This window comes from Saimiri boliviensis, chromosome 10, assembly GCF_048565385.1.
Source record: "Saimiri boliviensis isolate mSaiBol1 chromosome 10, mSaiBol1.pri, whole genome shotgun sequence".
In the NCBI taxonomy this organism is placed as follows: Eukaryota; Metazoa; Chordata; class Mammalia; order Primates; family Cebidae; genus Saimiri; species Saimiri boliviensis.
The window spans coordinates 32,393,044-32,420,351 of NC_133458.1; the positions used below are offsets into that span (position 1 = coordinate 32,393,044).

The window sequence follows — 27,308 nt, forward strand, 5'->3', positions numbered from 1 at the left end:
CATAGTATAAGTCCTAAAGACAAAACAGTGTATGTATTAGATACAAATCAATCCCTCTTGGCGTTTACATTATGGCAACATCCTTAGATAGTAAAATAGTATGTATTAGATACAAATCAATCCCTCTTGGCGTTTACATTATGGCAACATCCTTAGATAGTAAAAACTCAATGAAATATTTAGTGGAAATGTGATGAGTGCTCGGAAAGGAAAGCGCTTCAAGAAAATGTAGTAGGAGAACCTGACCTGTGGTAGGAGAGTTGGTAATGTCATACAAAGTTCCTTTGAGGAAGTGCTAGGAAAGGGCTGGAGATGGGGAGTGGGGGAACCCCAGGTGCAGAGAGGTACTGGTAGTAAGGCTCTGTGCGGAGATGACATAAAGTAAGTTCAGGAACCAAGAGAGGCTGAGAAATCCTGACATATGAAAAGAAGAGGGAAACACAGAGTGATAGCTTGAAACCAGAGTTGATATGAAGCAAACTGCTGCTCAATGGCAATAGGTTTCTGTTATGTGTAATTCGAATAAACAGGTTTTATTTATTTATTTAATTTTTAAATTTTTTTTATTGTTGATTAAATGAGATTAATTTAAAGGTGAGTGAGATGTTTCTTTCTTTTTTTTTTTTTAAAGGTTTAAATTCAGAGTAACAGACAGGTTTGGCAAATAGATAGAGGTGGTAGTTTTACAACACTGTGAATGTATGTACTAAATGCCACTGAATTGTTCATTTTTAAATGGTTGATTTTTGTTATGTAAATTTCTTATCAACAATTATTTTTTTTCTTTTTTTTATAGAAAGAGAAAAAGAATAATAAGAAAAAGAATAAAGAAGAGGAAGAAAGAGAAAGAGGAAGAGGGAGAGAGAATGGGGGTATTGCTTTGTTGCCCGGGCTAGAATGCAGTCTAAATATGGGTATGCCTATAATTGTCCTTAATAATGGAGACATGAAAGAAAATGAGGGAAGAGAGTAACAAACAAGGAGCCAACCAACATTTCGTTTAAACTTCTAAGTTGATATGATGTGGTACTGATAAGAGTGTACATTTTGTGTAAAGTGGAGAGCTCTATAAATGTTAATTACGTCCACTTGTTCCAGATCTGAGTTCAAGTCCTGGACATCGTTGTTAATTTTCTGTCTCATTGATCTGTCTAATATTAATGTTGAAGTCTCCCACTATTATTGTGTGGGAGTCTAAGTCTCCTTATAAGTCTTGTATGTCTGGGTATTCCTGTATTGGGTGCGTGTATATTTAGGACCTTTAACTCTTCTTGTTGTTGCATTGATTCTTTTATCATTATATAATGTCCTTCTTTGCTTCTTCTGATCTTTGTTGCTTTAAATACTATTTTATCAGAGGCAAAAATTGTAACTTCTGCTTTTTATTTATTTATTTTTGCTCTCTGGTTGGTTGGTAAGTCTCTCTCCATCCCTTGTTTTGAGTCTTTGTGTATCCTTGAATGTGAGATGGGTCTGGATGCAGCATACAGTTTTAGTTTTTTGTCCAAATTGCCTGTCTTTGAATTGGGGAATTTAGTCAATTTAAATTTAGAATTAATAATGATATATGTGAGTTTAATACTGCCATTTAATATTAGCTGGCTATTTTGCCCATTAGTTGATGTAAATTCTTCATTATATTGATGTTCTTTACTTTTTGGTATTTTTTAGAAAGGCTGATACTGTTTGTTCCTTTCTATGTGTAGTGGTTCTTTCAGAAGCTCTTGTAAAGCAGGCCTGGTGGTGATGAATTCTCTGAGTGCTTGCTTGTTCACAAAAAACTTTATTTTTCCTTCACTTATGAAGCTTAGTTTGGCTGGATGTGAAATTCTTGGTTGAAAGTTCTTTTCTTTAAGGATGTTGAATATTGGTCCCCACTCTCTTCTGGCTTGTAGGGTTTCTGCTGAGAGATCTGCTGTAAGTCTGATAGGCTTCCCTTTGTGGGTAACCTGACCTTTCTCTCTGGCTGCCCTTAGTATTTTCTCCTTCATTTCAACCCGGGTGAATCTGACGATTATGTGCCTTGGAGTTGCTCTTCTTGAGGAATATCTTTGTGGTGTTCTCTGTATTAACTGGAGTTGCATATTATCCTGCCTTACTAAGTTGGGAAAATTTTCCTGAATAATATCCTGAAGCATATTTTCCAGCTTGAATTCATTCTCTTTGTCACATTCAGGTACACCTATCAAGCGTAGATTAGGTCTTTTCACATAGTCCCATATTTCTTGGAGACTTTGCTCGTTCCTTTTTATCCTTTTTTCTCTCATCTTGTCTTCTAGTTTTATTTCATTGAGTTGGTCTTCGACCTCTGATATCCTTTCTTCTGCTTGATCAATTCGGCTGTTAAAACTTGTGCATAGTTCACGTTGTTCTCGTATTGTGTTTTTCAGCTCCATCAATTCACTTATTTTCCTCTCTAAATTTTGTGTTCTTGTTGACATTTCGTCAAATCTTTTTTCAAAGTTCTTAGTTTCTTTAGATTGTGTTAGACCAAGTTCTTTTAATTCACAGAAGTTTCTTATTATCCACATTTTGAAGCCTGCTTCTGTAATTGGAACACACTCGTTCTCCATCAAGCCTTGTTTCGTTGCTGATGAGGAACTGGGATCCCCTGCTGAGGAAGAGGCGTTTTGATTTTGGGTATTCTCAGCCTTTTTTGACTGTTTTCTTCCCTTCGTTGTAGATTTATCCATCTGTGGTCTTTATAATTACCGTCTTTGTAATTGGGTTTCTGAGTGGACGTCCAACTTATTGATTCTCAGCGCCGAAATCTGAGCAACCCACTGCACCCACTAAATCAGCGGCGTTAAGATTGATGGTGCTTTTCTGACTCTGCACCAAGAACCGGCGCTCTGAGGCGCCGGCAAAACCGCCTCGCCGGTCACAAGAGTCGCGCTGGCAACCCGTGGGGCTCCTCCGCTGGGAATCTCCTGGTGCGTGAGTAACAAGAATTCATGTGAATGTGTGGCGTCCTCTCGTTCTTTGCGTTTTCACTGGGAGCTACAATCCCGAGCTGCTAGTGATCAGCCATCTTGGATCTCTCTCCTATTTTTTAATTTTTTGAGACTAGCTCTCACTCTGTTGCCCAAACTAGAATGCAGTGGTGTGGTCACAGCTCACTGCAACCTCCGCCTCTTGGCCTCAAGGGATCACCTCACCTCAACCTCCTGAGTAGCTGAGACCACAGGCAGTTGCCACTATGTCTGGCTACTTTTTTTTTTTTTTTTGTATTTTTTGTAGAGATGGGGCTTTCTATGTAGCCCAGGCTGATATTGAACTCTATGACTCAAGCAATTCATCTGCCTCAGCTGCCTAAATTGCTGGGATTACAGGCATCAGCCACTGCACCTGGCCTATTTTAAAATTTAAAACAATTTTTTTTTTGAGGCAGGATCTGTCTCTGTAGCCCAGGTTGGAGGGCAGTGGTTCAATTACGGCTTGCTGCAGCCTCAACCTCTCCGGCTCAATGGATCCTCTAACAGCTTCCCCAGTAGCTGGGATTACCGATGTGTGCCATCGCGCCCCCAGTTAATTGAGTAAATACCTTATTAATGAGCTTCTATGGTTCATTGGGGACCATTCATCATTGTTATTAGGAAACAAATTTCCCATATGTTTGAATGTCACAGACTCACTATATCCAGCTCTTGATTTTTCACTATACTACACTAACCTGTGTTTGCCCCACTTTTACTTCAAATAATTGCAGTTTGAATCATGATAAGGATTCACTAGTTGAAAAAATTGTATTGTTTTAAGTAGAAGATAATTTTTATTTACTATCATAGTTATGAGATCTTTGATTCTGAAATATTTGGTGCTAAATCAATTGTTTATTGCATTCTATAGATTTTCAGAGGATTAGAAGTCTTTATGACTCAAATACTCAGAATTTTGATTGATTTTTTTCAAAGTGCAACTTAATCCATCTCCAAGTGGTCATTCTCTTGAACAGTAATACTTTAATCAATCACATGGCTGTTAAATGACATTTTCATTTCCTGTTACTCCAATTGTCGTCAATTCTACAAATTGAATTTGATATTTTTCCTTGAATTTTCAAGAGATATAAAAAATCAAATATAATACAGTCTGTAAAAGCTGTAAAAACCTTTGGAGTCAAATACTCTCCTTTACAGATAAGTGTATAATTAGTTTGTTTTACGCCTTTACATATACCAAATTTAAGCATAACCATAGACATTTAAATATTTCCTATTTAACCACGATTTATTTTCCTGAATTTTAGGGGAAAAAGACTCTTGGAATTACATTCCTCTTATTTGCATTTCCATTAATAATGTGCCTACGAATTTAGGTTAAATGGGATTTTATTTTTTCCTAACCAAAGTATTCTGAACTTAATAAAATTTGAAAATATCAGACACGATTTGAAAGTTTAAGTGCATGGTGCCTCCAGGGAAAAAGACACACACATATATCTATGCATACACACACACACACACACACACACACACACACACACACGCATGAGAGACAGAGACGGAGAAAGAGAGAGAGGGAGAAAACAGAGAAAATATATTTATTCCAGGCCTTTGAAAAAATAAATTCGCTGTTTGGGCACTGCCTATTCAACCCTCCAGAAAAAAAAAAAAAAAAAAAAAAAAGAGAGATGGTGATGGTTGTTTGGGAAGCTTGCAAAGGAGTTTTAAAAAAAATGATATAAGCATGTTTTTCTTATACCCTCTTCGTCCTATATTGTGGAGTAACTTATTGTTCCTAATTCTGTTTACCAAGAAGAGTGGGCTCCGATTACCAGTGCTTTCAAGGCAATAGGAGAGTGATATGAATCATAAAGGATTTTTGTAATGGAGAAGTTATGTTGGAATGTACAATTATGCTTTAGTCATTCTAAAACTTCATCCATGTTTTTGTTTTAAAGCTGTCTACAGTTTGCTTTAATCATGTTGACATTTTACATTTTGGTCTAAAGATTTCAGAACAGTTTGTGAAGACAAGTGTGTGCTTTTGTGAATTATCAGCGTGTGGACAGGATGAATATCATGAATCACATTGAAGTCACTGATGTCACATGGGCCATGCTTTCCTTCACTTTGAAAATGTGCTCTGGTACCACACAGTTATGGGGCAGAGTTTAGATGTGGGCAGAGTTTAGATCTATTAGGTTTTAATCTTGTTTGCACGACTCCTGGAAAGAAGAGTTTTTGTTTTTGTTTTTATTTCTCTATATTTGACTTAGCCTCAGTGAGTTGTTGTGGGGGCAGCATTCCACCCTTGTTTATTCTGATGTAAATTCCAAATTGACCGAACAAACCCCACATTAACAGGTTGGCATTATTCTGTGGCCATAATACAACGATTGTTAGAGAAGTGTGGCTTCAAAGTCCACCCAGGGTGTCAGATCGTAAATGGGCCTTTTGTTGGCTTTGGGGGTTGGATTATTTTTCTTTGTCTTGCTGATTATGAGATTGTTGGATAGAAATTTAACTTTTTCTTCTTTTTGTTTTGGCAAGAGATTAAAACATCTCAACATTTTGTCTTTAAATGGCTTCATTGACTTATAAAACTTTGTTTCTGAATTAACTTTTATCTTCTGAAAACCTTTGGGTAGTACAAACTGGGCATTTATATGACATTTTGCAACAATTAGAAAGTTCACTGGTTGGGGCTGACCTTTGGTCACCGAGTTTAAAACGATTGGATGCTGTAATGCCAATTGATTGTGTGATTGTTTAAACCTCACTCATAAAGGATTTTAGCTGAAGAGTCTTTGTCTAGAGCAGGCCTGAGAGACCCAGCTGCATCTGCCCCTGGAATGAATGCCTTTGTGTAAATGGTCAGCCTATCTCTGGTATTTGATCATCCCCTATTTGTATCTCAACCTATTTCTACATCAGTAGAGTTTGCATATAATGCTGGGCTTTGTAATCTGTTCGAGAAAATGCATGAATGTATAGAGGTTCCCCCTACACTGTCCCCTTTGGATGATTACTGGGAAGAAGTTTTGTGCGATTAATTAAAAACACAGAATGACTGATCCATACCAACTGGAGTTAGGGCCATGACTTTGTTTCCCATGCTGCAATTCCCTGTTACCAAGGTGAGCTATCTAACTTCACTGCTTTGATTGGTCAAATTAACTAGGATATTTACAAACTCTTTACTTCATTTCCATTTTATCAGGCTTCAGCCACCAAAAAGGGAGAGAAAACCTTTTTTATTGTTAGAGATTTTCAGAGAGTAGCCAGCTACACACATATACATACACACACACACACACACACACACACACACACGCACACATGCTGCTGTAAACAATAATACGAAAGTAGACGGTTTAAAAGGTAATATTATTTCCTGATATAGCAGCAGGAAATGGGCTTATCTCCAGGGTCTTTTTGTTGTAAATCATAATCTCAGAAAATTGCAGTCAGTTCTTACACCATAAGGAACTGGGAGAAACATTTCTTCATAGAAATATGACTGGCATCTGTGACAAGACGCTTCCTTGTTTTTCCTTGTCATGTGTGACCTTCTGAATGTTGCAGCATGTTTAGTAACATGTTTAGTAACCCCTGTAACATGTCGTTGTTATGACAACATTTGCCCCTCCTTTTCTCCTCAACCTCCCACATTTTCAAATATTTCTGGCAAGCTGTTAAGTGGTACCAGACCAAGCAGATTGAAAACAATGGTAAGGTACTATGGAATAAAATATTTTGAAAAGTATGAAAGCATAGCCACAGTTCATAGGTTATCATATTTTATAAAGACTAAAATATGAAAAGAAAGATGCAACCCTAAAATTACATGATAAATATAGACAACTCGTTAGTTTAAAAATATTATTTCAAGAGTTTTAATTCAAAACAGTTATTTGTAACTTTATGCACACCTTCCCATAGAAATGGTTAGGCTATATTACTAATATTTATTAAACAAATTGTAGACATTTTTTAAACATAGAAGTCACAGGCCCAATGCTGTATAGAGGTACCATCAATGCAAGAGGCACCACAGAGTGACCTTGCCAAGGTCCAAAATCTGTGTCTTGGCCTTGGCCTCTGATTGGGATTGACAAACTCACTGACTGAGATGTGATAAGAATATCAATTAATGCTTATATTTGGGATGTGTAAGTACATGCTCACATCCTCTATCCAAGGTGCTAAGTCCCAATATCAAAGAGCCTGAGGAGTTGCATTAGTAATCACAAGGTTTCCTGGTGAAGGAAGGGAGACTGCAGGTCTAGAGGGCTAGTTTATTTAAGCCATTAGGATCCCTCAAAAAATGTCCTTCTTTCATGACTGAAATGCTGATGTCCCCCAGATTCCAAGTCTTACTACTTTGGACAGCAGTAGATAAGCTTCAAGAATGTACTTTTCTATATGTCTGTGTTAATTTTCACTGATTAAATTCAATGTTATTTCTAGCCCAGTTTACCTCCTACATGGCTAGGAAATGATTTGTTGCTTTCTATTTGGGATTGATAGGAATTTTGTCTTCGAAAAAAAAAAATTGTCTTCCTTGTATGTAAGAAACTCAGTCACCTCATATACTGTTGATACCCATTATATAGTTAAAACAGCATTACTGACAGAAAATACTTATAGAACATTTACTATACATCAGAAGTGAAAATAAACATAAAGTTTGGAGAATAAGTCTTTGCTATGTACCAACATTTAAAAACCTATTGAAAAACCCCAGTGATATCAAGCATTATAAAATAAATTTAAACAGTTTGCTGCAATGTTTTTCACGACTTTATGACCCTATATTGGTCTTTCTAGGTAATAAAAACATTGTGCTCCCATAAACATTTGGTCATACTTATGTCTTAGCATCATTTTTCTTTCACTAAATCATTCCTTCCTCTGTTAGGCACTGAGCAAGCAGTCTCCAGGCACTAAACATCGTTCACCTCGTTTTGGACATGTCCTGTGACAAATTACAACCTCCCCAGACATTAAAAACGTATTAATCAAAAGAAGTTGTAAGAAATAGAAGAAAAATTAATCCATACCTTCTTAGGAAGGAAGGAAGAAACTGCTTTTCTGAGTAAGCTTTGAACCGAACAAACTCTGGAGCCCAAGTACCTGCCAGTTTCACATCCCTTCTGAAGTAAGTGCACTATGGTACATATTGCAGGCTGCCCACTCATGTTCTATTGTGGGCATTGTGGGGCGGTCATGGTAGGGTAGTTGTAGAATATGTGGGTTGCTTCCCCCAGCTCCAAAAGTAGGCTCATTGATTCTTGTCCCACCTTCCTCTCCAAAATAATTTGTTTGGTTACATAATTCATGCCTAAATGATTCAGCTTACTGTGACTTGTTCAGCAGTGTATCTAAGCCTGTCCAAGCTATGTGAAACTCAATATATTAGTATTCTATGGCTGGTGTAATAAATTACCATAATTTAATGTCTTAAAATATGAATTTGTTATCTCACAGTAGCTCTGTAGGTCAGATGTCTGACACCCATCTCACTGGGCTAAGATCAAGATGTCTGCAGGGCTGCATTTCTATCTGGAGGTTCAGTTTTCTTGCCTTTTCCAGCTTCTAAAGGCTGGTCACATTTCTTGGCTTGTGATTCCTTTCATCAATCTTCAAAGCCAAAAATATTGCGTCTCTCTGACTATTTTTCTTTGGTCACTTCTCCCTTTGATTACAGCTGGGAAAGGCTCTCTGCTCTTAAGGACCCATGCAATTAGGTGGGGCCCATTTGAATCACCCAGGATAGTTTCCCATTTCAACATCCTTAACCTTAATCACATCTGCAAAGTTTCTTTGCTACATAGGGTAATATATTCACAGTTTCTAGAGGTTGGAGCATGGTCTGAATGCTTATGGCTTCTCCAAAATTCATACACTGAAACCTTAATTCTCAAGATAATGTATTAGGATGTGGGGCCTTGGAGAGGCAATTAGATCATGAGGGTGAAACCGTCATGAATACGACTGGTGCCTGCCCTTAGAAAGGTGGCCGCCAAATTTTCCCTTGTCTCTCTCACCACATGAGGACACTGTGAAAAGAGAGCTGTTTATTAACCAGGAAACAGGCTCTCACCAGACACCAAAATAACCAGCATCTCGATCCTGGACTTCCCAGACTCTAGAACTATGAGAAAAAAATTCCTGGTGTGTATAAGCCACCCAATCTATAACATTTTGTAACATCAGTTTGAGGACTTAAGACAAACAGGAGCATATTTTAGGGAGAGGTCTTTATTCTACCAATTATGCCCATATTTTTGTTCAAATGGCAGAGAAACTGACTTTATTCTAGACAGTTTTATTAATAAACATGAGACCTGAGCGTACTATAAAGATATTGCTATTCTTTTTTTTTTTTTTTTTTTTTTTTTTTTTTTTTGAGACACAGTCTCACTCTGTTACCCAGGCTGGAGTGCCATGGCATGATCTTGGCTCACTGCAACCTCCACCTTCTGGGTTCAAGCAATTCTCCTGCCTGAGCCTCTAGAGTAGTGGGGACTACAGGACCATCATGCTCAGCTAATTTCTGTAGTTTTAGTAGAGATGGGGTTTTACCATGTTGGCTAGTCTGCTCTTGAGCCCTTGACCTCAAATGATCCACCCATCTCAGTCTCCCAAAGTGCTGGGATCACAGGCGTGAGCCACTACCCCCAGCCAATATTGCTATCTTAAGAAAAGCCAACTTGAATGTAATTCACCATGAGAAGGATACAGAGGTGGGATAAAATGAAGAGAAATTATATGAGACTCATTTCAGTGTACACACTGTCTCTAGACTTTTCAGTAATGTGAGTCAATACATTTCCATTGGGTGGTTTTACTTTATTTTTTTTATTATTATTTTTTTTTTCTGAGATGGTGTCTTTCTCTGTCACCCAGGTTAGAGTGCAATGGTACAATCTTGGCTCATTGCAGCCTCTGCCTACCGGCTTCAAGTCATTCTCATACCTCACCCTCCTGAGTAGCTGGGATTACAGGTGGGCACCTTCATGCCCAGCTAATTTTTGTAATTTTAGCAGAGACCAAGATGCACCATGTTAGACAGGCTGATCTCAAACTCCTGGGCCTTACTTGAATTTTTTGTTTTCACCTGAAGAATCTTAACACATATATACTCCAAGTGCTTCATTTTAGTATGTTATATCATGATTTTGAAACACGTAGAAAATAAGTTAGTCCAACAATCTAGCAACAAATTAAGGATCATCACAAAGGCAACCTCAAAGAATAAGGCACTGCTGCAAGAGAAACACATCACCACTAAACTGGCGTAATAGAAACTTTCCTAGGAGGAACACCCCTAGATTGAACAGGAGTAACCAAGACCCAATCAAACCCTCCTTTTTGGGTCACATACTTGCTGGGTAAACAAATATAAGTCAGGTCGCTTGAGCTCAGATCACTGCACATGTCTGCTATTTATCCTAAGCTTAAAAGGTTTGCAAATATCAGAACCCACAAAAATTCCAAGCCGAGGAGACTATTTCTATCTTATTGCGGAATAGGGCATGCAATCAATTTCTATCCTTGCAGGTAATCTCTGCATTTTGTTACCTCTGAGTCCAAGAAATGCAACTAACACACTCACCAGAGCTTTTCCTGTTGATTGACAGTTGTTCTTGGGCCACATTCAGTGTTCACACTTCTGTATTTCAAATAGTCACTGTTTTTTTTCTTTTTTTAAGAATGGGAACACACAGTTTATTCCTGTAATGTAATCAACTTTACATAATGATGAATTATGGCTAATGACTATGATTGCTATTTTGAAAACTGGCTTTTGAATGAGATAGAGGAGTTCTAGTAAAGTATTTGATCATACCTACCATCCTTTCTGGCTTCTTCCACTTTGTTGTCTTCAATTTGAAAATTTTTAAAAATTTAAAATCTTTATAAATATTAAATTACAGATACCTGCAGAAAAGATTAATATATAAGACTTAAGGTTATAGATATTTTTTAAGAAACAAATTTGGATAGGAGGAGAAATAAAATAAAAAGAGATCTAATGTCTTGGATTTAGATATGTGTTAGGAACAAGGGCAAAACAAACAGTTTAAATCAAAATTCTGCCTTGATCAACTCAGGTGGAATGAGAGAGTTGATTAAATAGTACTAGTGGTGTTTGTTATACTATATAACCTCACATAGAGGAGGGGATTCTTTTCACTCATTGCATGAGAAAACAAGGAAAGTTCTCACTACATTCAAGAGAAAAAAAATGAACATCAAATAAAATATAATGATGCAGACAAATTTCTGAGAATGACAACTATGTTTCTTCTCACACAGCCATGCTTAATAAGTTTAATTTAATTAAAAATCATATAAGTGGAGTAAACATATACATAAAGAATACACTGCCACAGACTGAGCAGTATTAGTACACTTCCTTCTGATATTTCAGGTGACCAGATAATTAGGTTTTGACACAATTTGCAAAGTGGAAAAATTATATATATCAAAATTATTTATATATGCATTATAAAATTTGATCAATATTGTTTAGAAAAAAAACAAAGTACTGTATTTTCAAGCTAAATACCTCCTCCTCATTATTTTATTTTCTCTAGGGAAAAACTTGTAAACAATAAAAGCTGATAACTAACAAGACAGTGTAAGGATATAATGAGAGGAAAACATTACTTAGAAGTAAAAAGGATTATTATTAACATCAGAGATCACTGGTTTTCAGTGATTTTTAATCAAGCTAGAAAATAGAACTGCATATATTTTAAAGAGTAGAAATGCAAGTATTTTTAAAGTCTTCAATAGTAAAGTGTATAATCCTCTCTAACATATTTCAAAAAGCTCACTAGTAAAATATTGCAGAAAACAATCCCATGCCAGGCACAGTGGCTCATGCCTGTAATCCCAGCACTTTGGGAGGCAGAGGCAGGCAGACCACCTAGGTCAGGAGTTCAAGATATAGCCTATCCAACATGATGAAACCCTGTCTTTACTAAAAATACAAAAATTAGCCAGACGTGGTGGCAGATACCTGTAATCCCAGCTACTCTGGAGACTAAGGCAGAAGAATAGCTTGAACCCGGAAGGCAGAGGTTGTAGTCAGCCAAGACGGCACCACTGCACTCCTGCCTGAGCAACAGAGCAAGACTCCATCTCAAAAACAAATGAAACAAAAACAGTCCCAGTAGTTTCTGTTTTCTCTTGCAAATTTTTTCTTCACCAAATATTTCCCAGTGATTGACTTTCTGTTAACCATAGTTTAAACTTACAACGATTTTTTACTACTTATAATACTGTTTCTTTCTGAGATAGCTGAGAGAATTTTTAAAAACTTATTAGCAGTTCTGCTGGGAGGTTTCAAACAAAAGATAAACTTGGGCACGTTACAATTTTACAGTTTTTTGAGCACTTATTCATGAATTGTGCAGCTCCACACTGCAAGCAGGAGAGAGGATGGCTTTATTTGTGTCATCTGTGATTTATTTGAAGAGTGCTTTGTAGTTCTCATCGTAGAGATCTTTCTCCTCCATGGTTAGCTATATTCCTAGGTATTTTATTCTTTTTGTGACAATTTTGAATGGCACTGTGTTCCTGATTGGCTGTCAGCTTGATTGTTGTTGGTGTATGGGGATGCTAGTGATTTTTGTACACTGATTTTGTATCCTGAGCCTTCACTGAAGTTGTTTATCAGCTTAAGCTGAAACTATGGGGTTTTCTAGATATAGAATCATGTTGTCTGCAAATAGATACAGTTTTCTTCTTATCCTATTTTGATGCCCTTTATTATTTCTTTTGCCTGATTGCTTTGGCCATGACTTGCAATACAATGTTGAATAGGAGAGGTGAGAGTGGGCATCCTTGTCTTATGTTGGTTTTCAAAAAAAATGCTTCTAGCTTTTGCCCATTCAGTATGATGTTGACTGTGGCCTTGTCATAGATAGCTCCTGTTGAGGTATGTTCCTTCAGCACCTACTTTATTGAGTGTTTGTGACATAAATGGGTATTCAATTTTATCAGAGCCTTTTCTGCCTCTATTGAGATAATAATGTGCTTTTTGTCTTTAGTTCTGTTTATGTGATTAATTCCATTTATTGATTTGTTTATGCTGAACCAACCTTACATTCAAGGAACAAAGCCTACATGATCTGGTGGATAAGCTTTTAGATGTGCTGCTAGATTTTATTTGCTGGCATTTTGTTGAGGATTTTTGCATCATGGTGGGAGACTTGAACATTCCTCTGACAGTTTTAGACAGATTATCGAGGCAAAAAATTATCAAAGAGGATCTGGACCTGAATTCAGAACTGGATCAAATGGACCTGGTAGATATCTTCAGAATCCTCCACCCCAAAACAGCCAAATATACATTCTTCTCATTGCCACATAGCACTTATTCTAAAATTGACCACACAAGTGGATATAAAACAATCCTCAGGAAATGTAAAAGAACTGATAACACCTCTCTCTCAGACAACAGAGCAATAAAATTAGAAATCTAGACTAAGAAAATTGCTCAAAACCATACAATTATGTGGAAATTAAATAACCTACTCCTGAATGATGTTAGGGTAAATAATAAAATTAAGGTAGAAATCAAGACATTCTTTGAAACTAATGAGAACAAAGATACAACATACCAGAATCTCTGGGACACAACTGAGGTAGTGTGAAGAAGAAAATTTATGGCACTAAACATCCACATCAAAGAGAGAAAGATCTCAATTTAGCAACCTAACATCATAAGCAAAAGAACTAGAGAACCAAGAGCAAACCAGCCTCAACACTAGCAGAAGACAAGAAGTAACCAAAATCTGAGCTGAATTGAAAAAGACTGATACACAAAAAATCATCCAAAAAAATGAATGACTTCAGGAGTTTTGTTTTTTTTTTTTTAAATTAATACAACAGACCAGTAGGAAGACAATAAAGAAGAAAAGAGAGAAGATCCAAATAAACACAATTAGAAATGACAAAATGGTTATTACCACTGACTCCACAGAAATATAAATAAATATCTGAGAATATTATATATTCCTCTATGCACACAAACTAGAAAATCTAGAAGAAATGGATAAATTCCTGGACACATACCCCCTCCCAAGACTGAACTAGGAACAAGCTGAATCCCTGAAGAGCAATGAGCTCCAAAATTGAGTCAGTAAAAATAGCTTACCAACCAAAACAAGGCCAGGGCTGAATGGATTAACAGCTAAATTCTGCCTGACGTAGAAGGAAGAGCTGGTAGCATTCCTACTGAAACTATTACCAAAGTTGAGGAGGAAGAACTCCTCCTTAACTCATTCTCTGAGGCCAGAATGATCCTGGTGCCGAAACTTGGAAGAGATGTAATAATATTTTTTCCATTGGAATTCAACATGTTGATTAAAAAAATAGAGATACATCATCACAATCTCTACATAGAATTTTATTAAATTTAAGTAAGCTTAAAAATTTAGGCTCAAGTAAAAAAATGTGTGAAAGATTCCATTTCATCCAAATTCCTTAGAAATCTTCTTTTCAGGCAGCCAAAAGGGACTTCTTTTAGTGGGCACCCTAAAGTTTTGTTTGGCTCTTGAGTAGCAGCTGGCAGATAATCTGTCGGAAGCTCATGCTGAGTTCATAGAGGCAATGATCCTTAGTTGAGTGGTTTTCAATTCTTTATTGACTTTTTAGCATTTCTATTATTTCAATTGGCAGTGGCAATGGAGTGAGTCAGGTTAAATTATTGTATAAAATGTGTACCAGAAGAGCTAGAAATTAGTTACAAATCTGAGCAATGTGATACTTCTGAAGGCTTACTATGAGAACTTGGCTTAGTGTTGAAATTAATTTTTCTATATTCTTTTAAGCATTGCTTATCTTTGTTCCAGGATGTCTAGAACTTCAGTTGGAAGACTAAAAGGCTGAAATCATTTCAAGGATCACAACTGACATGTCTGGTGGTTTATACTAATTGCAGTCTTAGATGTTAGCTAGGGCTGTGGGCTATACCAACATGTGATCCATTCATGTTACCTGAGTTTCTCTACAACAAGGAGGCTGGGCTTTGAAGGCTAGTGTCCTGAGAGATAGCCAGATAGAAGCTATATATTGTTTATCATCTAGCCTTAAAAATTATACAGCATAACTTTCACCCTAGATTGAAGCAGATGCGAGCCTGCCGAATTCATGGATCAGGGAATAAATGCCACCTTCTAATGGAGAGTGACAAGGTGTTGGAGAATATGTGAAACCAAAAATATTACTGTGGTCATTTTGGAAAATATGATTCTCTGCATCTTGCTATAAGGCAATTCTAATTGCAAACTCGCTTTATTATAGAAAGTCTACATCTGTATTATAACAGGTACCCATTGATTTTATTCCTACTGTTTGGGGCTACATAAGAGTAGTATAAATAGGGTATTGTATGACAGCTCTTTAAATACTCAAGTCTTGTGGCTTTGTAGCCTTCTTTTCTTTATTTAAATATTTCAATTACTTTTTTAAAACCCTACAAATACACTCTCATTTATCAATGTCTTTAAAATGTGATAATACCAAAGTGACCACAATATTCCAACATTTCAGGTGAGGCTTTAGTAAATAGCAAAATAAGCTGTGATTTTGCTTGTTCAGGAAGTATATCTTAGATGATATAGCCTAAAGTAACCAGCTTCTTTAGGAATGTCACATTATTATTTAAATTGGCTACATTGCTAACTGGTATTTCTTTCTGGTGTGAAAATTATAGCTTGAAGGATTTCTTTACTTCACTCTTATATCCTCTCTCTCTCCTTTTTTTCTTTTTCCCTCTCTTTTCTCTCTTTATTTCATTCTCTTTAATCTTTTTGTCTCTCTTTTCTTTTTTCCTTTCTTGTTCTAAGTGAAAAAACTTTATATTTACCTATATCTAATTGTATATTGTTAAATATGGCCTATTTTTTTTTTTAACCAGCTTGTTAGAGAAGTTTTGGAATCCTCATTAGGCTATACAGCATAGTTCTAATTTTTAAACTTCTTATGATCTGTGAATTGACTGGATTTTGGCAGTCAGCTTATGAAACAACTTCTCAAACATGGAAAACTTAACAATTGCTTATCTAGCAACAAGTTTTAGAGAAAGCTTTGTTATCAATTCATTGATGATTAGAATCAGCAAATATTTCTTTGCATTTATTTTCCCAGTTCCATTTAAGATAGTATCCAGACATTTATGATTAGTCACAGACTGTTGATGGCATATACATTTCCTGAGTTGACTGGAGGAAGAATGTCCATATTCATATATTCAACCTTTTTTCATACTTGGAATAAATGTTCATTGTACCTCTCTTCTCTGAAAGGCTCTGTACCATTGGGAGACAAAGGTGAAGAAAATATGAATTACAGTTTCAAGGAAAATATCATATGTCATGTTTTATAGTGAAAATATATTTGTCTATAGTATATTTAATATGCAGAATATCTGCCTTGTTATATAGAATTGGAAGAAAACATTTCTCTGAAATTAGAATGTAAACAAGCATCATTTTCTCCTCTAAATGTTCTTCCTATCAAATTCAGAACAGAATTTATGCTAATTAAGCTTATTGATTTCTTTATGAAATTATAACACTTACTGTTCTACTCCCAATAAACCATTCTCTCAGGTAATATTCTTACTGGATCAGTTCTATATCCATGGCAAATATAAAACTTCCTCTGCCTATGACCATGAAAATAACAAATGAGAAAGAAAAGAAAATCTCCCTTTTCTCTCATTCAAGGAGGAAAATATACAACAAAAATGGAGTTGTAAGGATGAATTTTCAAAAGACATTATGCAACATAAGGCAAAGCTAGCCAAACATATTTTGTGATAGCTTGCCCAAAATAACATTCAGGTGGTAGAAAACCTTTTGAAAAGCTTGCCTGAACTTAATCTATTTGAATGAATCTTTGGATAATAAAAGTAATAATAATAACAAAAACTAAAACAACTACAACTAATATTTTAGATGTTTTTCTACCTGTTATGCATTTATTACAGAAATAATTTCTTACAACAACTTTGAAAGATTAGCAATGCAGTGTTATTATCCCCATTTCATAACTAACAAAACTGCTGTAGAAAAATGAACTAACTTGTTCAGGGTCAAAACAGCTGAACCTGAGATTCAACTATTAATGAGTAGGGTCCCATATTGTATGTTTTTTTGATTTGCGCAATGTCATAAACATGTCCTTCCAAAGATGCAATTGATTTTTAGAAGTTAATTATTTCCTAATAACGCATTGGGTTATAGCAGTGAATGCTTTTTTGAGCTAACTGAAGCAAAAAATAAATTAATTGAAAGAATAGCGGGTAGCTTACAACTGAAAATATAGAAACTATGGTAGTTCTAGTATCCGGGTTAAAAACTCATATAAGATCTTTTCTAGCCGGCACCATGGCGATGAATCTGACCAAACCCTTTTCTGTGCTAGCACCATTCTGCTCGAGACACAAATTCTACATAGGGTTTTCTTGGGCATGGTTGGGTAATATACCCACGCTTTGTGGCTTATGGGAGAATACAGTGATTGATAGCCCTGAAAAAAATTGCCAATATTTGGGAGGTGGTAAATCATTCTTTCAAGAGAAGTAAGGATATTATTACCAAGAGAAGGCAGAAAGAACCCTGGGCAGCTAAAAACAGCAGACTTCCACTATTACCTTCTAGGGTTGTTGGAGAAACTAAATGAGATAAGAGGTGTGATAAGAAGTGTGATAATGTTCCAGTGTGGCTGGAACATTGTAATTTGTCTTGTTATTATTACCTTCACTTACAAAATCCAGGAGTCAGTGTCTGACACATTGATCATGTAACCTGAGAAAAATCAGTGACAGATGGGGCTTCAAGATGGCTTATTAAAAGTAATTCATTCTCACCCTTCTATTTAGAAGGACCAAAATATATATAGACAGTCATACTTCAAATACATTATCATACATTATCCAAGAGACAATGTTGGAATTCAACAGAGAAGTGACAAGAAACACCAAAAAGGAAGCAAGGCAGCCAGTTGGCCAAGACTGGCTGAGACTCAGGAGTGACTTCCCAGCATGGGGAAAGAGCGAGTGAGACTTCCAGAAGTTTACATCTTCACGAAGCCAAAACCCTAATAATCACACCCTAACCCACTGAAGATCACGGTGGGATCACAGAAACCTGGCTATAGGAGAGCCCCTTGATCTCCCAAGCCCTGAAACTAACACCGGGAGCTGCCAGAAGACCATGCTCCAGAGAAAAAGCTCTTGCTAGGTCCCACACACTTTCTGAGACCTAAATGGTTCTAGAAAGCTGCCATTTTTCAACCAAGCTTTTGCCATTTTGTTAGACAGGGGCCCAACAATGTTAGGACTGTAATGTTACGGAAACTTGGGCAGTTGCTGCAGAAACTGCCGTGTGAGCTGGGAGCACTCCCACAGCTGGGGCTGAGAACCAAGTGAGGCATGGACTGCAGCTGCTAGCACCAGGAAGTGAGCACTCCCAGTATGGAGACTGGGGTGCAAACAGGATACATGCTACTACTAGTACTGGTTCATGAGCTGGACAGAGGCTCCTAGAGTCAGGGTTAGGGTACAAGCTAGGCTTTAGTGACTATTTTTAGGGGTTGGGACCAAGCTTCACCAGGACTGACTAATGAGAAGGATGTAGAATTCCCACTAGCTTTCCCAGGCTGTGGCCATTGAGGGTGATCCCATTCTCTTCATTAGTGGGACCTCAACATGACTATTACCACCTGGGGCCTGGGAATCACCCCAACCCTTCCCACCATTGGCTTGTGAATGCTCTCACCATTGGGAGGCTTAAGCCCACGCCCACCGAGTCTTGCTTCCTTCCCATCTTCAAAGGCAGAGTACATACTCTGGGGTCCTAGGGATTGCCCAACCCAATCCACCATTTGGGTACCACTTCACAGGGGCATGTGGTTGAGCCTAAACTCCCATCTGCTACCACCTCAGCTACAAGTGTCACCTGTTGGCCTGGAAACTGGCCTGCCCAGTTCATTGCAGCCACTGCCAACATCAACACACACCACTTGGGACCTAGAAAATCATCCTACCACTGCTATTACCGATGCCTATCATCAACTTTCCCTGTTCGTTACTGCCCTACCAGCATCTGAACAAGACATCTGGAGGCCCAAGAATTAGCCTGCCAGTAACCACCAAAGTAAATGCCAGCATACATTGCACTGGGGCACAAAAATAGCCACATTCAGCCCACTGCTGCCAACCCTGAAACCTACAGACTGGTCCAACTGGCATTCCAGTTCTCAGCACAACTTTACCACAAACCCCACTAATAATCACACCCTAACCCAATGTGTAATTTCGAGGAAATCACAAAAACCAATAACACCATTTATAACCAAAACAAACAAAAAACAGAAAACCAGTGGCAACACTCAGAATCAAAGCCAAAGTTCCCTACCCAGCCAACACTGGAGATGAATTTTCAGGAAAATGGTCTCTCCTATGAAAGTAAATCCAAAAATAGGAAGAAATGAGACCCAAAACTACATAAATGCTAGAAGAAAACCTAGGGAAATCTCTCCTGGATGTTGGTCTAGGCAAAGAATGTATAATTAAGACCTCAAAAGGACAGGCAGCAAAAATAAAAATATAGATGGGACTTAATTAAACTCAAAAGCTTCTGTAAATGCTCTATATCATTTATTGTCAGTGAAATACAAAATCACAATGAGATATCATCTTACCCCAATCAGAATGACTATTACTAAAAAGACAGAAAATAGTAGATGCTGACAAGGATGTGGAGCAAAGGGATCTGTTATACACCATTGATGGGTATGTAAACTAGTACAGCCACTATGCAAAACCGGTATGGGGATTTCTCAAAAAAACTAAAAATAGAATTACCATTCAATCCAGAAATCCTACTACTAGGTATCTTCTCAAAGGAAGAGAAATCCACATATCAAAGGGATAACTGCATTCACATGTTTATCACAGCACTATTAACAATCAAAAAGATATGGAATCAAACTAAGTGTTCATCTGCAGATGAATGGAAAAGAAAATGTTATATATATATATATATATATACACACACACACACACACACACACACACACACACACACACAGTGGAATAATACTCAGCGATAAAAAATAAAATTAGAACATTTCATCAACATGGATGGAACTAGAGGATATGATCTTAAGTGAAATAAGCCAGACACAAAAAGACAAATATCACGTGTTCTCTCTTCTGTGTAGAGCTACAGAATCTGATCACGTGGAGGTAATGAATGGAAAGACAGATAACAGAGACTGGGAAAAGTGAGTGGGGAGGATGGGGGAGGATAAAGAGAAGCGGGTGAAAGGATACAAACACACAGAATGATAGAAGAAATAAACACGATGTTTGATAGCAGAGTGGAATGACTATACAATAAATGTATTGTACTCAGGTGATGGACACCATAAATAACCATGTCTCTAGAAAAAGAAAACCTAAATAACCTGACTTGATCCCTGTACATTATATACATATAACAAAATTTCACATGACTGAGTCTGGTGGCTCACACCTGTAATTCCAGCACTTTGCGAGGCTGAGGCAGGAGGACTGCTTGAGCCCAGAAGGTTGAAATTAGCCTGGGAAACATAGTGGGATCCCATCTATGCAAAAAAAAAAAAAAAAAAAATCCAAAGAAGATAAAAATTAGCCAACTGTAGTGGTTTGTGCCTGTAGTCCCAACTACTCCAGAGGCTGAGTCAGGAGGATCACGTGAGCCCAGGAGGTCAAGGCTGCAGTGAGCTATGATTGTGCCACTGCATTCAAGCCTGAGCAATGCAGGAAAACCATGTCTCCAAAAAGAAAAAATTCACATGTACCATAAAAATTTGTACAAGTAAAAAAAATCAATAATCATAAAAATCAGGCTTTATATTTTTGAGAGAACTATTTCTGATGCTTAAATTCTTGCACACTCAGCATTGTCAGGCAGGAAATCAACCAGTTGAGCACTGGAATTGCAGAAACACCAATGATTATCTGTCTCTCTTATTCCTTCCTAAGCCCATGCCTAGACTAGGATGAGCTCAAGACACCCAACCAGTACAGTAGCTGGTTCACTGGATGATGCTCAAAGTTACGTGAAAGTCTAATTCAGAGCTCCATTTCAAACATCTACAGGTGTCAGTAAAGGGTAAATGATCATGGAGCCAATAGAGGTAATGAGTTGGCAGCAAAATGGAGAGGGCATACTTGATCTAAAGAGGGCACCTGCTACTCCATTCCAGCCAATGTGGTAAGGATGGGAAATAGAGGACCAGTGTTGTCAGATCACTTAATGTTGAGAGGAACTAGACATCATAGTTTTAGGTGAAGTTAGTTGGGAGTGAATTCAAAAAGTTTAAAAACTGCTTTGTGATCTAAGTCTGAGCAGTCCAAATACAACGAATTTGTTGGTTATATTTGTCCCATGGGCAATCTGTTTGCCATCCCAGCTCCTAAAGAGGCCATCATCTTATAACTTCATTGTCAGTAATTAAGTTCACTTTAGTCCCAGTTCTGTACTCCAGGGGCTGCTGCTATTTTCTACTACACTGTTTTCTGGTTCATGCTACCATTCATTGCTGTTCATTTTGGCATAAATTTAATTTGAGAGGTGTCAGGGAGAAGGTAAGAATTGAATTGAGAAGCATTTTTTCCAGATATTGACCCAGATATTCCTCAGCCTCAAGACTATCAAGCTAACCAATCTCCAAAAAAGTAGCCTCAACAGGATAGCTATACATGGTTCTTGGCAGAAGGAGAAAAACAAGATTACTGTTCAAAAACCTCTTCAAATGTTCACTCTACAAAATACTTGTGGAATTACAACTAAGCGTCATTATGTCCTGGGCTTTCTGTTCAAATCCCTCCCTCCCTTCCTCCTTTCCTTTCCTTCCCTATACAAAGCTATTATGGAGTATTTTTGCCTCCTGAATGAGATCTCTGCTGGATTATTATCTGTTGACAAACACCATAGGCTCCCATTGTACTTGGTTGGCTTTTGCAAGTTTTGGCCTTTGGACAATTTTCCTCTAGCAGCTGGGCATTATTAAATCAGATGTCATTCTGTGGCAGAACTTTCATCCTATGTTGTAATGCTCCACAACCCCTAGTGTGCTACTGGGCAAGAGTAGATGTTTTCTGATTGATTTATAACAGATAGCCTTATATAAATATATTAAAGTGCTTAAAATTCCCATCACTGGCCATTTTTATGGGCTTACAGCTGAAGATAAGTAATTATCACCAAGAAAACTGTGCATTATTCTATTAACTACCATTGTTGGAAGTTGTAAAATAGTGATAAAATAATTTGTAAAATAAAAAATGGATGCCAAAGAAACCCATTCTAGATGATGGATTCTGAAGGCCTGAGAAGGACCCTGCTTCTCCAGGAAGTAGATGAAGCTCACTGGGAGGCAAGAGGTGGGTGTCTAAAGGGACCCTTTGTTTTCTTTTAAAATGTGGTCAAGATATTTGATCTCAACATAGTTTCTAAGGGAGCAGGAAGCTCTGCAGAATTTACCAAGGTTCAGGTTACATTGCCAGTTATTTCTAGGAGAATAGTCTGAAACCTGTTGAATAAATAAGAATGAAAGAGCAATAAAATATTTAGTAGCCTCTAGTTTGCAGTGTATGATTGAAACTGTTGAGGTTTATAGCCTCTCCCACTGATGTCACCTTGAGTAAACCCCACATATCAAAAACAAGAAGAATGAAGATTCCTTCTGACTTTAAATGTTTTCCTAAAGTGCTTTAAATTTTAGTAATCTAGAAAACATTGAAATTTTCACAGGGGATACTTTGCAACACCTACAATTTACAATTTGCTACAATCCAATGTGAGCCAACTGCTTTAAATGGGTTAATAGTAATTATAAATCTTATGAGCAATTCTGTCACAGATTGTTATCAGTTATGGCTTATACTCTGTTTCTTCAGCTCTCAAACTACTCATTACAGTTTCCTTTATAAACCTAGAGATAGTGACCACTTTCTTCTGAAATGCTTTTTATTCCCTCACCATATAAACATCCCCTCTCACCTTGGGTTTATTCCATTTAAATATGTCTAATGGATAATTGGCCAAAATCCTCAGGTTTTACTTTAGCACTATAGAAGCTTATATTCTAAAAATATGCACTCAGTAAAGAGGTAAGTAACTTTCAATGGGTATATTTTTTAAATTTTATTTTTTCAGCAAATATTTTCTGAGTGTGTCTTAGCTATATTGCTGAGCTTCACTGAAACTGAATGCCTGTGGAAGACACGGATATCATTTCAATTAATAATAGATTTCTTCTCTATACCTACAGGCTTGTTTATGGAGACAGAGGACACAGCGAGATGGTCACTGGAACATCTGGGCAGAACTTGCCAGCATCAGTTTAACAAACCTAAACTAACTTAGAATAAGACAGGTTTCAAACGTGTACTAATATGATATCAGGGGAGAATACTGTTGGACAGAGCATGTCATGACTTGGCAAATGCTCCACCAGAGATAAAGCAAACTTTAGGAATGCAGAGTATACTCATGACTGAATAAATCATTCTCATTTACAATTTGTATTTCTTTGGTAATAAACATTAACTGATCAATTCTTAATTGGGCTATAGAAATAAATTGCTTAAAAGTGACAGATTACAACTATTATTACATAATACCTTCTAATTAATAATTTTTTGAGGAATTTAAAGAAATTATAAGTACATTTATGCATACTCATAGGTTTATAAAAACAGTCTATTTATGGCAGCCACCAATAATATAAAAACTATTAGTTCTGTACTACATAGTTTGAACTGTATAATGTCAGGTTGTGGAAAAAGAGGAAAGCTTTTACACAATTGGTGGGAAGGTAAATTAGTTCAAGCATTGTGGAAGACAGTGTAGCAATTCCTCTAAAATTTAGAACTGGAAATAGCATTTGACTCAGCAATCCCATTAGCGGGTATATTAGTCCATTTTCACACTCCTGATAAAGGCATACCTGAGATCGGGAAGAAAAATAGGTTTACTGGACTTACAGTTAGTTCCACATGGCTGGGAAGGCCTCACAATCATGACGGAAGGTGAAAGGCACTTCTTACACAGTGGTGGCAAGAGAGAATAAGAGAGAAACCAAAGCAGAAACCCCTTATAAAATCATCAGATCTTGTGAGACTTAGTCACTACCATGAGAACAGTGGGGGAAACCACCCACATGAGTTAATTATCTCCCACCAGATCCCTCCCACAGCATGTGAAAAATATGAGAGTATCATTCAAGATGGGATTTGGGTGGGGACAACACAGAGCCAAACCATATCACTGGGTATATACCGAAAGGAATTCTATTATAAAGATACATGTACAAGTATGTTCATTGCAGCAGTATTCACAACAGCAAAGACATGGAATCAACCCAAATATCCATCAATGATAGATTGGATAAAGAAAATATGGTACATATATACCATGGAATACTATGCAGCCATAAAAAGGAAAAAGATCATGTCCTTTGCAGGGACACAGATGAAGCTGTAAGCCATTATCCTCAGCAGACTAAAGCAGGAACAGACAATCAAACACCACAGGTTCTCACTTATAAGTGGAAGCTGAACAATGAGAATATGTGGACACGGGGAAGGGAACAACACTTACTGGAGCATGTCAGAGGAGGGCAGGGGTGGAGAGAGCATTAGGGAAAAGAGCTAATGCATGCTGGGCATAATACCTAGGTGATGGGTTGTTAGGTGTAGCAAACCACCATGGCACACATTTAACTATGTAACAAACATGCACATCCTGCAAATGTACCCCAGAACTTAAAAAACATAAATAAAAATATAGTCTAATATTCACAATTTCAGATAGCTCAACCTAATAGTTGAGAAAGCCAAAACTCTGAATGATTAAATAATTTGCACAAGCTGACAGAGTTGGTAGTAGGAGAGCAAGCTTTGATCCAGTCCGTCTATGTGAAAATCTGTCAGCCACTCCACTTTCAGTGTTCAGACCTGCTCAGCGTCTCAGTGACATCTCCAGCTTTGTCGCAGTTATGCTGGAGTCGAAGCAGCTTGATCTTAGAAACACTTCCACATTTTGGTGGGACACAGCAACACATGATCACTTCACTCCTGAAGCTTTCCAACCTCCCTCGAGCTACTTACCCCCCTTTGAAGATCTCGTGCTTATTATATTCTGAGTGAGCATAGAAACAGTCAGATGAAGACTCATCCCAGTTCATTTAGAAACTAACCAGTGTATTCAGCAGTCTATGCAAGAAAAAACTACATACTTTAAAAGACAAAGTTCAGATATGTATTTTCTAAGCCAATAAAATTGATTTTAATTAGAGTCCTGGATGTGCTTCTGAGACACTGCACTGTTATATGATACGTATATCTTCTTCCTCCATATACATGCTATTTGAAGCAGGAAACAAAAATAGCCTTGTGTCTTATTATAATTCATTTCTTCACATAACTACATGCTCCACATAACTACATTTGTCATGGCTGGCTTCCTTGTTTGCTTCTTTGTCCCAGTAATTCAAAATATGTTGCATTAAAATAAATTAATTTGAGATTAAAATTTAAAAGAGTAAAATTGTTTTGTTTTCTTCTTAGCAGTTTCAGATATGCATGCATACATTTTTTTTTTCTTTTTCTTCCTTTATTCTTCTTTTCGACTGTCTCCTTTATATGTGACTATTTCAGGGACATTTTATTTTGAACAAACACAAAACTAATTTGACATGGATTAGCGTTTTCCTGATGGAGAGATGTTAGGTCATGTCAGTCATAATTTCATTTTCTAAAAACAGTTTTAAAGATCTATTTCTGTTCAGCTTTGGCTGTGATCCGTTCCTTTCCTTTATCCCACTAAGATTTTTATCTCTTGGTTTTAGCATGGAACAAAAAATTATGTTTACATAAAGAAGTCCATTTAAAACATAGTATCAGGAAAAAATGGGCTTCTGAATATCCTACAAAGATATAAAATTTATATTAGTTTCTTCTTTTTTACATCTAGTTCTATGTAGCTTTTATTGTGAGAAATTATATTTTTAAAGGATATTAAATCTACAGTTTCCAGCATAAATAGGATATGTGTTCATTTCATGGCTGTGGAGAGTATCAGATAAGATGTCAGATGGAATGGTGATTTGATTAGCATAGTTTCAAAATATGCTATAATGATAGCTGATAACATGGAGTTATATGGAAGTGATTTAAACTGGAAGTAGTATCTAAAGCTAGATTTGGCTCATGGCCAAAAATAACATTCTTCCTGTTTCTGTAAATTAGCATTCTCACTTGTTGATTACTGTCTATGGCAGCTTTCATGTCACAATGACAGAGTGGAGAAGTTTCAGCAGAGATTGTACGGTCTGCAAAGCTGAAAATATTTACTGTCTGGCCTGTTTATCTTTCTGACCCCAGATCAATAACATATAAGTGTTTATAAATAAGTCCTATAAAATGAATACAGGAAGAAGATGAAAATGAAATTCTATTTTATATCTAAATTAAAAGGTGGGGAAGGAATCTAAGAAACTTAGGGTAGATTGGCATTCCTTTAAAGGGCTTGTAATTCAAAGAAAGTCTAGCAAGTAGAGGTGAGTAAGTACAAAATGAGGGTCAGTAGAATAGCTTTTCATAACCAATTTTATTAGATATGTAGTTTTAAGGAAAATAGTTTCATTAAGTGGTATATTTTAATAAAAATCAGTAAAAGGTGGTCTTGTAAACTTTCATGATAAAATTGCAATTGAACCAGCTAACATAAAACTCCCATTATTGTTCTCCATTGCTGACACCAAGGAGCTAAAATATTTCTTTTGTTTTTTACCTGAGCCTCTGGGGAAGTTGGAATTTGTAATAGTCAGGATAGGCAAGTTATAGCACAGTAATAAACAACCCCCAAATACCAGTGGCAGGAAAACAAGGATTTAAGTCTTGTTCATGCAAGGTGAACTGCATGTTTGGTGACACTCCAGGCAGCTGTCCTCTGTGTGATGGTTCATCTTTGCCTCTCCACATCAATACATGATTCCATGATTATGGCAGCAAAAAAAGAGAATGTTCTGAAAAGTCTCACAATGACGATTCAATGCTTCTACCTCCACTCACATTCTATTTGCTAAAGAAAAATCACGTGATCATTCCTTACCTTAAGGAGGTGAGGAAGTGCAATTACCCCATGTATCTAGAATGAAGATAGCAGGAAAGTTTGAGGGGCAGCACAGGACTATTGGATAATAGGCTGGCTTAATAGTAGTTTTCCTTGCATTTTCTCAACCTCCTCTCACCAGCCCTTTAGGAGTGCTTTCAGAAGA

At 37.0% G+C, this 27,308-nt stretch overlaps 1 long non-coding RNA gene across 1 annotated transcript; it reads left to right on the forward strand.

Annotated features, from left to right (window-relative positions):
• The first annotated feature begins 1,920 nt into the window (after positions 1-1,920).
• LOC141580169 (uncharacterized) lies at positions 1,921-23,613 on the forward strand. Its single transcript, XR_012512259.1, has 3 exons — positions 1,921-2,933; positions 7,867-8,106; positions 23,298-23,613. It is a non-coding gene; the product is annotated as an uncharacterized LOC141580169 (long non-coding RNA).
• Positions 23,614-27,308: the final 3,695 nt, after the last annotated feature.